The sequence below is a fragment of the Nelumbo nucifera genome, chromosome 1, assembly GCF_055504915.1.
Source record: "Nelumbo nucifera cultivar China Antique chromosome 1, China Antique-T2T, whole genome shotgun sequence".
Lineage (NCBI taxonomy): Eukaryota > Viridiplantae > Streptophyta > Magnoliopsida > Proteales > Nelumbonaceae > Nelumbo > Nelumbo nucifera.
This window is the reverse complement of record NC_142649.1, coordinates 75,645,885-75,656,047: the sequence shown is the minus strand read 5'-3', so window position 1 is coordinate 75,656,047 and position 10,163 is coordinate 75,645,885.

Here is a 10,163-nt window from a genome sequence, read left to right as displayed (position 1 = left end):
GTTATTAAGAAAGGGGAGAACTTGGAGAGGAAGACAATGAGCTCATGAGAGATTTAAGAAGACAGTTAGAGGACTGCACAAGGAGGAAATTAGCTGGAGGCAAAAATCTCGGTGTAAATGGGTGCAAGAGGGGGACAGAAACACTAGGTTTTTCCACTCTCTAGCAGATGGCAGGAGAAGGAAGAACCTGATCTCCAAACTGGTAGTAGATGGAGTTGAGCTAGTACATCAAGAGGAGATTGTTGGGGCTTGTGTGGAGCACTTCAAATCTATTCTAAGAAGGCCTGTGTGTAGAAGGGTGTGGGTAGAAGGATTGGATTGGCCAGATGTAGGGGTGGAGAACAAGAGAAGGTTGGAGAGAAGCTTTAGTTTAGAAGAGATCAAGGAGGCTGTATTCTCTATGGATAGAACAAAAGCCCCAGGGTTGGATGGGTTCACAATGGCTTTTTATCAGGACTGTTGGGATATTTTGAAAGATGATCTTTTGCGGGTGTTTAAGGAGTTTTTCAGGAGAGGAATTGTCAATCTGGGTGTGAACTCTACATTTATAGCCTTAATTCCAAAAAAGAAAGATGCTTCCCACCCGAAGGATTTTAGGCCAGTTAGCTTGGTTAATAGCTTGTATAAGATCATTGCAAAAGTGTTATCTTTGAGGCTGAAGAAGGTTTTGCCAGATATCATTGCACACTACCAAGGAGATTTTGTGAATGGAAGACAAATTACTGAAAGATTTTAATTGCTAATGAGAGTGTGGAGAACTTTAAGAGGGATAAGAAGAAGGGAGTGGTCTGTAAGTTGAACTTGGAAAAGGCTTATGACTTGGTGGACTGGGAATTTTTGAGGAAAGTTTTGACTAAATTTGGGTTCAGGGATAGGTGGTGTAAGTGGATTATGGGTTGTGTTCGGAATTGTCATTACTCAGTGCTAGTGAATGGGACAGTGGTAGATTTCTTTCCAGCCAGTAGGAGTATAAGACAAGGAGACCCCCTTTCTCCTTTCTTGTTCATTCTAATTGCGGAGGTTTTGGGGAAACTGATTCACAGAGCAGAATCTAGGGGGCTTATTAGAGGCGTGGTGGAAACCCCCCTTACTCACTTGCAGTTTGCTGACGACACGATTATGTTTTGTGAAGGCGGTAATGTGAGCTTTATCAGGAATTTGAAGTCAGTGATACAACTGTTTGAGCAAATATCCAACTTGAAGGTTAACCTTGGGAAAAGCTGTGTTGTGGGGGTGAATTTGAAGGAGGGAGAGATCAGGGAGAGTGCTGAAGTGCTGGGGTGTAAAGTCTTAGGGTGGTCTTTGAACTACTTAGGGTTGCCTTTAGGTGATAATCCTATGAGAGAGAGCTTTTGGAACCCGGTGGTGAAAAGGTTTGAAAAAAGACTGGTGTTATGGAAAAAGAACTGCCTCTCTCTTGGTGGGAGAATTACTCTTATTAAGGCCACGCTTGCTAATTTACTTATCTTTTTCCTGTCGGTGTTTAAAATCCCAGTGAATGTTGCTAATAGATTGGAGAAGTTAATGAGAGATTTCCTGTGGGAACCGGGAGAGGAAAAGAGGGATCATAGAGTTAGCTGGAGATAGTTTGTAGGAGTAAGACATGTGGTGGTGGCTTGGGAATATTAGGAGAAGGAATATGACTCTGTTGGGAAAGTGGTTGTGGAGATTCCCCTTGGAGAAGGAGAAGCCATGGGCTAGAATAGTGGCAAGTATTCATGGGCTGGAGCATAATGGATGGGACGCTTCTCCTTGGAAATGAAAGAATGGTAGGATCCATCTAATGGACGCCACAAAAGGTTACGGAATGGGTGGGCGAATTTCAAAAATTTTCTTACTTTCTCCCAACTGGGAATCATATTCCCTAAATTTAGAATACAATATTCAAGGATCCTACTTGAACCATAATCAAACCAGATCTGTACCAAAAGACAAATGGGAGGAATATACCTGATCCGGAGAAGCAGTATCTCCCAAAGTTGGTGTTCACGCCCAAAGAATGCACCAAGAACCGTTCCTGCTGAAGATGACACAGCTGTGGATGGAACAGAACCAGCAGGGTGCGTCTTACACACTAGATCCTTCACAAGAATCCTCTGGAAACACTAAACACTGAATCTTTTTAGTCTTTGTTGCAAGACTAATGTCAAGAACAGATTTCTTGACTTTCCTTTTCTGCAAAGATCAAATCTTGGAAGGGTAGATGGCGGCGGCAGGAGGAGAACTCCAAGAGCGAAAAAGGGCTGAACTGCTTCTTCTTCTTTTTTTGGAGTATGAATGAGAGCCTATCTCAAATCGTAGGAGATATCCTATATCTCTTCAAAAGGTGGTTCGAAATCTGATGATTTCTCTCTCTTAGGGTTTCTCCTCCTTTCTTCTTGATTAAGAAACCTCCTAATGAGGAGTTATCCCAATCCAAATCAGTATTTGGATAGGGGATTATCTTAATCCTATCTGCAGATAAAGTTAGCTTACTCCTGATCTTATCAGGAGGTTACCAGATTCAAATCTAATTTGAATTTGGTCTCCAAGAGTGGATAAGGCTAAAGGCCCAATCCTTTTACTAACATTAATCTCAGATTCGCCCCATGGATGGGTGATCATATCAGCCCACCTCGAAATGGGCTTTCGGCCCATTAAGTGTTCAGTGTCTAAATACTTTCCAATCTGCTGCCCAGTTGGGCTTCTTTGTATGGCGTGGGACCCAAGCATTGATCTACACACCAGCCACATGGGTTCGGCCCAGCCTTTAATACAAGGCCCAGCCGAATTCACTGAAAAACTCAATGAACCCCTTGAGTCCATCACATGGACCCTATGGGCCCAACACTTACATTAAGTGGTCCCTGGGCCAAGCCATCTTATAAAAACCTAGGGACTGTGGGTATCCTAAATGGTCTTACACTTAACCTCTCAGCCCTTAATGATCAAGCACTGCCCGACAAGAGAGGACCTCTCCCTCGGCTGCAAGGAACAGTGCCGCACTCTCCTCTCATATGGATCCCGGGAATTAAAACCATTTGCAAACAATTTGAAACCGTATATATATATTGTTGAAGTTTGACCTGCCATAGAATTCTGTCTTGTTCGTTGACTGTAGAGTAAAGTAGACAGCAAGAAGTAGGAGAGGAAAGAAGAAAAGAGAGAAGAGAGAAAAGAGAGAAAGGCTGGTTCGAATTAGGGAAAAAAGTTAATCCCTTGATTCGGCCAGACCTATTATTATATTATTGACTTATTGAAAAAGACTTGAGTGCCCTTCTTTAAGTAAGAGGCACTCGAACTAACATAACAGTACACATCAGCATTCTCAACAAGTACAAAGACTGAAATACCCCTTCACTAACACCACTAACACTCCCCCTCAAGCTGGTGAGTATATATCATATAATCCCAGCTTGTTACATATGTAGTCCACTCTCCCCCGACTCAAGCCTTTTGTAAACAAGTCTACCCACTGGTTTCCCGTACTAACATATGCAGTTTCTATCACCCCATTCAGCACCTTCTCTCTCACAAAATGACAGTCAACTTCGATGTGCTTGGTTCTTTCATGAAACACTAGATTGGAAGAGATATGAACCGCTGCCTGATTGTCACAGTAGAGCTTCATTGGAGTACTGATGTCATATCCTATCTCCTGTAGAAGGTTCCTCAGCCACACTAGTTCACAAGCAGTATGTGCCATGGCCCTATATTCCGCTTCTGCACTGCTTCTTGCCACAACTGTTTGCTTCTTACTTTTCCATGTTACCAGGTTACCCCCCAGAAAGGTGCAATAGCCTGTGGTAGATCGTCTATCAGACATAGAACCTGCCCAATCAGCATCGGTGTATCCTTCTACTACCAGTTTTCCACCACTTCTGTACAGCAAACCACGACCAGGAGCTCCTTTCAGATACCTCACAATCCTTAGCACTGCATTCCAATGTGGGACCAAAGGTTTCTGCATGAACTGACTCACCACACTAACCGCAAATGAAATATCTGGCCGAGTAATGGTTAGATAGTTTAGTTTGCCTACAAGTCGTCGGTATCTGCCAGGCTCTTCAAACACTTCACCTATATCACTGCTCAGCCTCGTATTTGTTTCCATAGGTGTCTCAGCCGGTTTAGTACCCAACAATCCTGTTTCTTCCAGTAAATCAAGCACATATTTCCTCTGGCACAAATTAATGCCATGCTTAGATCTTGCTACCTCTATGCCCAAAAAGTATTTCAACTTGCCAAGGTCCTTTGTCTGAAAGTGTTCCTGTAGGAATGCCTTCAATCTGTCAATGCCCATTTTATCATTCCCAGTCACAACGATATCATCCACATACACCACCAATATTATTTTACCTGCCGAAGAGTCAAGACTGAAGACAGAGTGATCAACTTGGCACTGTTTCAGACCAAACTTCTTGACCACCTCACTGAACCTACCAAACCATGCTCGAGGGGACTGTTTAAGTCCATAAATAGCCTTCTTAAGTCTACATACCTTACCATCCTCCCCCTGAGCAACAAACCCAGGTGGTTGCTCCATGTAGACCTCCTCGAGCAAATCCCCATGCAAAAAGGCATTTTTGATATCGAGCTGATGGAGAGGCCAACCAGACATAGCTGCAAGGGAGATGACGACACGAACTGATCCTATCTTAGCAACCGGGGAGAACGTCTCCGTGTAGTCAATGCCATAGGTTTGGGAGTACCCTTTGGCAACCAGCCGCGCCTTCAGGCGCTCAACACGACCATCTGGCAAGTACTTAACACTATACACCCACTTACAACCGACAGCCTGCTTCCCAGGAGGAAGAGCGGTGAGATCCCAAGTGTGATTATGATGCAAAGCAGAGAGCTCTTCTTCCATAGCACGGCACCACTCTGGAGAGGTAAGGGCTTCCTGGACATCCTTAGGAACAACCACGGAGGATAACAAAGATATGAACTGGCGATGGGAAGCGGAGAGGTGGGTAAGTGAAACAAAATTGGAAATAGGGTGAAGGGTGCAAGTACGCTTACCTTTCCGTAAGGCAATAGGAAGATCTAGGTCGGAGGTTGGTGTCGAAGCTGGAGCTGGATCTGTCGACGGTGATGAAGCTGGAGGAGCTGCAGCCGGTACACGTGGGCGATGTGTATACACGTGACGGATGGGTGGACGGTCAACCAATGGTGGCACCGGAGGCAAGGACGTAGGCATGACTGGAACCAAAGGAGGTGGATCAGCCACAGGAAGAGGAAGAGGAGGTGGTGATGTGGGGGAAGCAGCAGCACCGGACCCCACGAAGAACGGAGTAGACTCAAAGAATGTAACATCAGCACATACCAAGGAATGACGAGAACTAGGATGATAACACTTGTACCCTTTCTGAGTTCGGGAATAACCAAGGAAGATACACTTCAGGGAACGTGCATCTAACTTGTCAGTCCCGGGACTCAGATTATGAACGAAGCAGACACACCCAAATACCCGAGGAGAAAGCGGAAACGGAGACATGTTGGGGAATAAGACACTAAAAGGAGAACGACCATCAAGGATAGACGTGGGCATCCGATTAATTAAGAAACAAGAGGTGAGCATTGCATCGCTCCAAAAAGTTTTGGGAACATTCATGTGGTGCATGAGGGAGCGTGCCGTTTCTACAAGATGGCGGTTCTTTCTCTCAGCAACCCCATTTTGTTGCGGAGTATAGGTACATGAAGTTTGGTGTATAATCCCATGGTGGTCCAAGTATTCTCGAAAAGATGAGGACAAGTATTCACGACCATTATCAGAACGGAAAATTTTGATGTGAACACCAAATTGATTGCGGATCTCAGCATAAAATTTCTGGAAGATGGAAAATAATTCACTTCTTTCTTTCATTAAATAGAGCCACGTCATTCTTGAACAGTCATCAACAAAAATAACAAAATATCGGTATCCATTATATGACATCACTTTATAAGGACCCCAAACATCTGAATGAATTAAAGAAAAAAGACTCGACACACGGTTATCGACCCTAGAACGAAAGGGAACACGATGGTGTTTCCCAAATTGACAAGACTCACAATCTAAAACAGAAAGTTGACTCAATGAAGGGACTAAGGACTGCAACACTTTCAGCGAAGGATGACCAAATCTACAGTGCCACTGGAGAGGAGAAATGGATGACTGAAGAGCCGTTGACGTTCGTCCACCACCATCAAGATAATACAGTCCACCGGCTTCATGCCCTCCACCAATCTTCATCCCCGTCTTGAGATCCTGAAAAACACACATAGAAGGGTAAAAAGTGATGGAGCACTTAAGTGACTTGGTCAGCTTACTAACAGACATAAGATTAAATGGAAGCTTAGGTACATATAAAACAGAGGATAGGGATACAGGGTCTAGGTCAACATTACCAACACCACAGATAGATGACGTGGAGCCATTAGCAAGGGTAACAGATTGTGATGTTGAGCAATGAGTGAGAGATGAAAACACACCTGGAGTTCCCGTCATGTGATCGGAGGCTCCAGAGTCAATAATCCAGGGGTTGGGTGTGGATGCCAAACAAGCCATACCTGAGTGTGCAAAGGAAGCTGTGTTCTGCTGCGACTTGGATTGAACAAACCTCTCATACTCATCACGAGGAACACTCACCATCTCCTTGCCTGGACCATCTGAGGGAGTAGAAGGCATCGGGTCAGCTGACCGTTTCTCCTGTGTAGGGCTGAAACTGGTGTCACTAGTCATGGCATGGTTGGCCCACGTCGAGGGAGGACCATGTAAGTCATAGCAGTAGTTAATGGTATGTCCATCCAAACCACAGTGAGTACACTTCCGTGGACCCGAGCCACGTCCTCTACCACGAGCTCCCCCTGAATCTCTGCCTCCAGTACGACCACCACCACGGATGTGTGTAGATCCACCACTACCACTCCTGCCAGGCTGGGTTCCTCGAGTCCCACTTCTGCCACCTCGGCCTCTTGACACTGCAAATGCTGATTTATCGGAGACATTAGAGTCCATAGATCCAATGGAAGCCCTCCGAAGACGAGCAAACACCTCCTCTAAAGATGGAAGAGCAGATCCCCCTAGTATCTGGGCTCGTACTGGTTCATACTCAGACTTCAGCCCCACCAGAAACCGTGTTACATCAAGCTGCTCTCGCTGTTGCTGTTGAACTTTGACATCTAAAGTGAGAGGATGATAGACATTTAACTCATTACGGATATTCCTCACATTGGCATAGTACTCCTCAAGGCTCTGATTTCCCTGTTGCAGATTGAAGTATTCCTGATACAGTTGATATACCCTAGTGGTATTATCCTGACCTGAATACAGTTTCTTGGCATGATCCCACACCTCTTTGGCTGTGTCAAGAAACATGAAGTTCACACTGATTTTGGGTTCCATACTGTTCCACAACCATGTAATGATCTGTGCATCTTCCTGTTCCCAGTCTTCATACTCCTGAGAATTAGCGGGGGGTTTCTCCTCTCTTATATGCTTCACTTTCTTCTTCGCCTTTAGAAAAACCTCTACAGACTTGGCCCAAGGGACATAATTCTCTCCATTCAGTTTAATGGAGGTCATTTGGACATTCAGGTAGTCAGTAGATATCATGACACTAGGTTTACTATCACTGTTATCTGCCATTGTCGAACTCCCTTAATTCTGAGCACTGAATTAGGAGCACTACACACTGCACACTACACACAGACACTTCATCGAAATCTGCACACTGATTTCAACAGCTGAGAACTGCAACACCACAAACCCTACTCACCGAAGTCTGTACACTGATTTCAGCAGTATTAAATGTTGAAAACTACAACACCACAACCCCTACTCACCGAGGTCTACACACTGATTTCAGCGATATCAAAAGCTGAAAACCACACTTGTAACACCACCAACATTAATCCACAACTATAGGAAGCTTCACCATTAAGTAGACACTATTGCCATTCGAATCACACACAAACCAGAATAAACCCTAGCATAAACCCTAGCATACTGCAATCTGAGAACCCATCATGCGAACTGTACTACACCTCTCATGTATTCCATAACAAAAAAAAATATATAAAAAAAACTTTACCTCATCGCCTGAAGGCCAACCATACGAAGGGCTGAGACACCACTGCACCACACGTACCAGCCCTAACTAGGGCTTAGAAACCACAGCAACCAATCACCAACGACACAATCGGAGGCATAGAGACCTCCTAGGGAAGAGGGCGATCACTCCTTTTCAGCCCTTTTCCCAGTCTCCAACTCACAACTGAGAACCCCAAGTGAAACCCTAATTCGAATGCGCAGAAGGCAGAATTCTAGCAAGTCTGATTTGGTGAACCTAGCTCTGATACCATGTTGAAGTTTGACCTGCCATAGAATTCTGTCTTGTTCGTTGACTGTAGAGTAAAGTAGACAGCAAGAAGTAGGAGAGGAAAGAAGAAAAGAGAGAAGAGAGAAAAGAGAGAAAGGCTGGTTCGAATTAGGGAAAAAAGTTAATCCCTTGATTCGGCCAGACCTATTATTATATTATTGACTTATTGAAAAAGACTTGAGTGCCCTTCTTTAAGTAAGAGGCACTCGAACTAACATAACAGTACACATCAGCATTCTCAACAAGTACAAAGACTGAAATACCCCTTCACTAACACCACTAACATATATAAATATATTAATTTTGCAAAATAAAATTCCAACGATTGAAATCAACTGCCTATAGTTTGGTTTCCATCAGAGAGAGTGCATTCCCGATCATTACCCTTTGTCCGACAAAGTGGCTGATTCTGTCACTATGATCACCCACTCAGATGAATTCTCAAACTGCCCCAACATACCCAGGTTTTGATCCCCATCTAAGGATCTCACTGATTGGCATATCAAAGATAGCTTGATCCGACACCTAGTGAAGTGTCATAATCGAGTCTATGGGTCAGGTGTAACTTTCCAGTTTTGCCCATCTGTCTCCAAGGTCCAGGGCAACACTGGAAATCTGGTCTGGTTCAAGGATTCAAGTAATCCCATACTACATGTGCCTCGGGTCTTACCCTGGTGGCTGAGATAGGCCATCCCAACACTTGGTGGCACACCAGTATCAGCCTTGGCAGGATAAATCTCCCCAGACTTATCCAATGGTTGTGAACATTTAAAACTAGCACGAATCTCTATAAAAGTCCAGTTTTAGGGTTTTGCACAGAATTAAACCAAACAACATGAATCAAACATGCACTTTATTTATTTCCACTAAATAACAAAAGTACATCAAATCGGATTGAAGCTAAGGGCATACAAAACTGTCTAACAGGAAAGCCATTCATGACCAGCTACCAGTTTTCTCCCCTAATATCAGGTATGATTTGAATTCCGGTAACTCCATAAAATTCTAGGAACAAACCTGGGTTGGGAGTGCCCCTCTAAAGGATCAGTTTCCTTCTTTGTTTGCTCTTTCTGTTCTGAAAAATGAGCCAATCTTGTCTTTTACCACCCTGTCCTCTTCCACTTCTAGGATTAGGTGGAACTTGGGTCTAAGAAGGGATTTGAGGGACTCAGACTCTGACAATATTTTGAGCCTTATTGCAATTTTTGATAATGTTGTCTTAGACCCCACTAGGGCGGATTCTAGAATTTGGACACCTTCTCCCAACGGCATTTTTTCTTGTGCTTCTTTCTTCAAAGACTTAAGTTAGTCCACTAGTCCTACCTTCCCTCATTTTCCCGTTGATGAGGTTTGGTGTAGAGCAATACCTCCTAGGGTTGGTAGTTTTTGTTGGGAAGCCTATCTGGAAAGAATCAACACTGGTGATCTACTCCAAAAGAAGAGACCCAATACTTGTTTGTCACCTCAGTGGTGTGTTCTTTGTAAAGCAGATGGGGAGATTGGTTTTCATCTATTGGTGTCTTGCCATTTTGCGAGGTCAATTTGGGAATGGGCTTTGTCCCTATTTGGATGTGGTTGGAATACCCCATCAGACTTGCAAGGCCTTTTTTCCCCTTCTCTTTTCAGGTGGCAGATAAAAAGGGGAAGGACAATGTGGAGAGGACTAAGGGCTGCAGTATGTTGGACACTTTGGGAAGAAAGAAACTCCAGGATATTCTCAGAAGCTCAAAGAGGAGCAGCAGATCTGAGGGCTATCATTCATATTAGGGCGGTACAATGGCTGAAATCTTTGGAGCTTTTAACATATTATATTGTGGATGA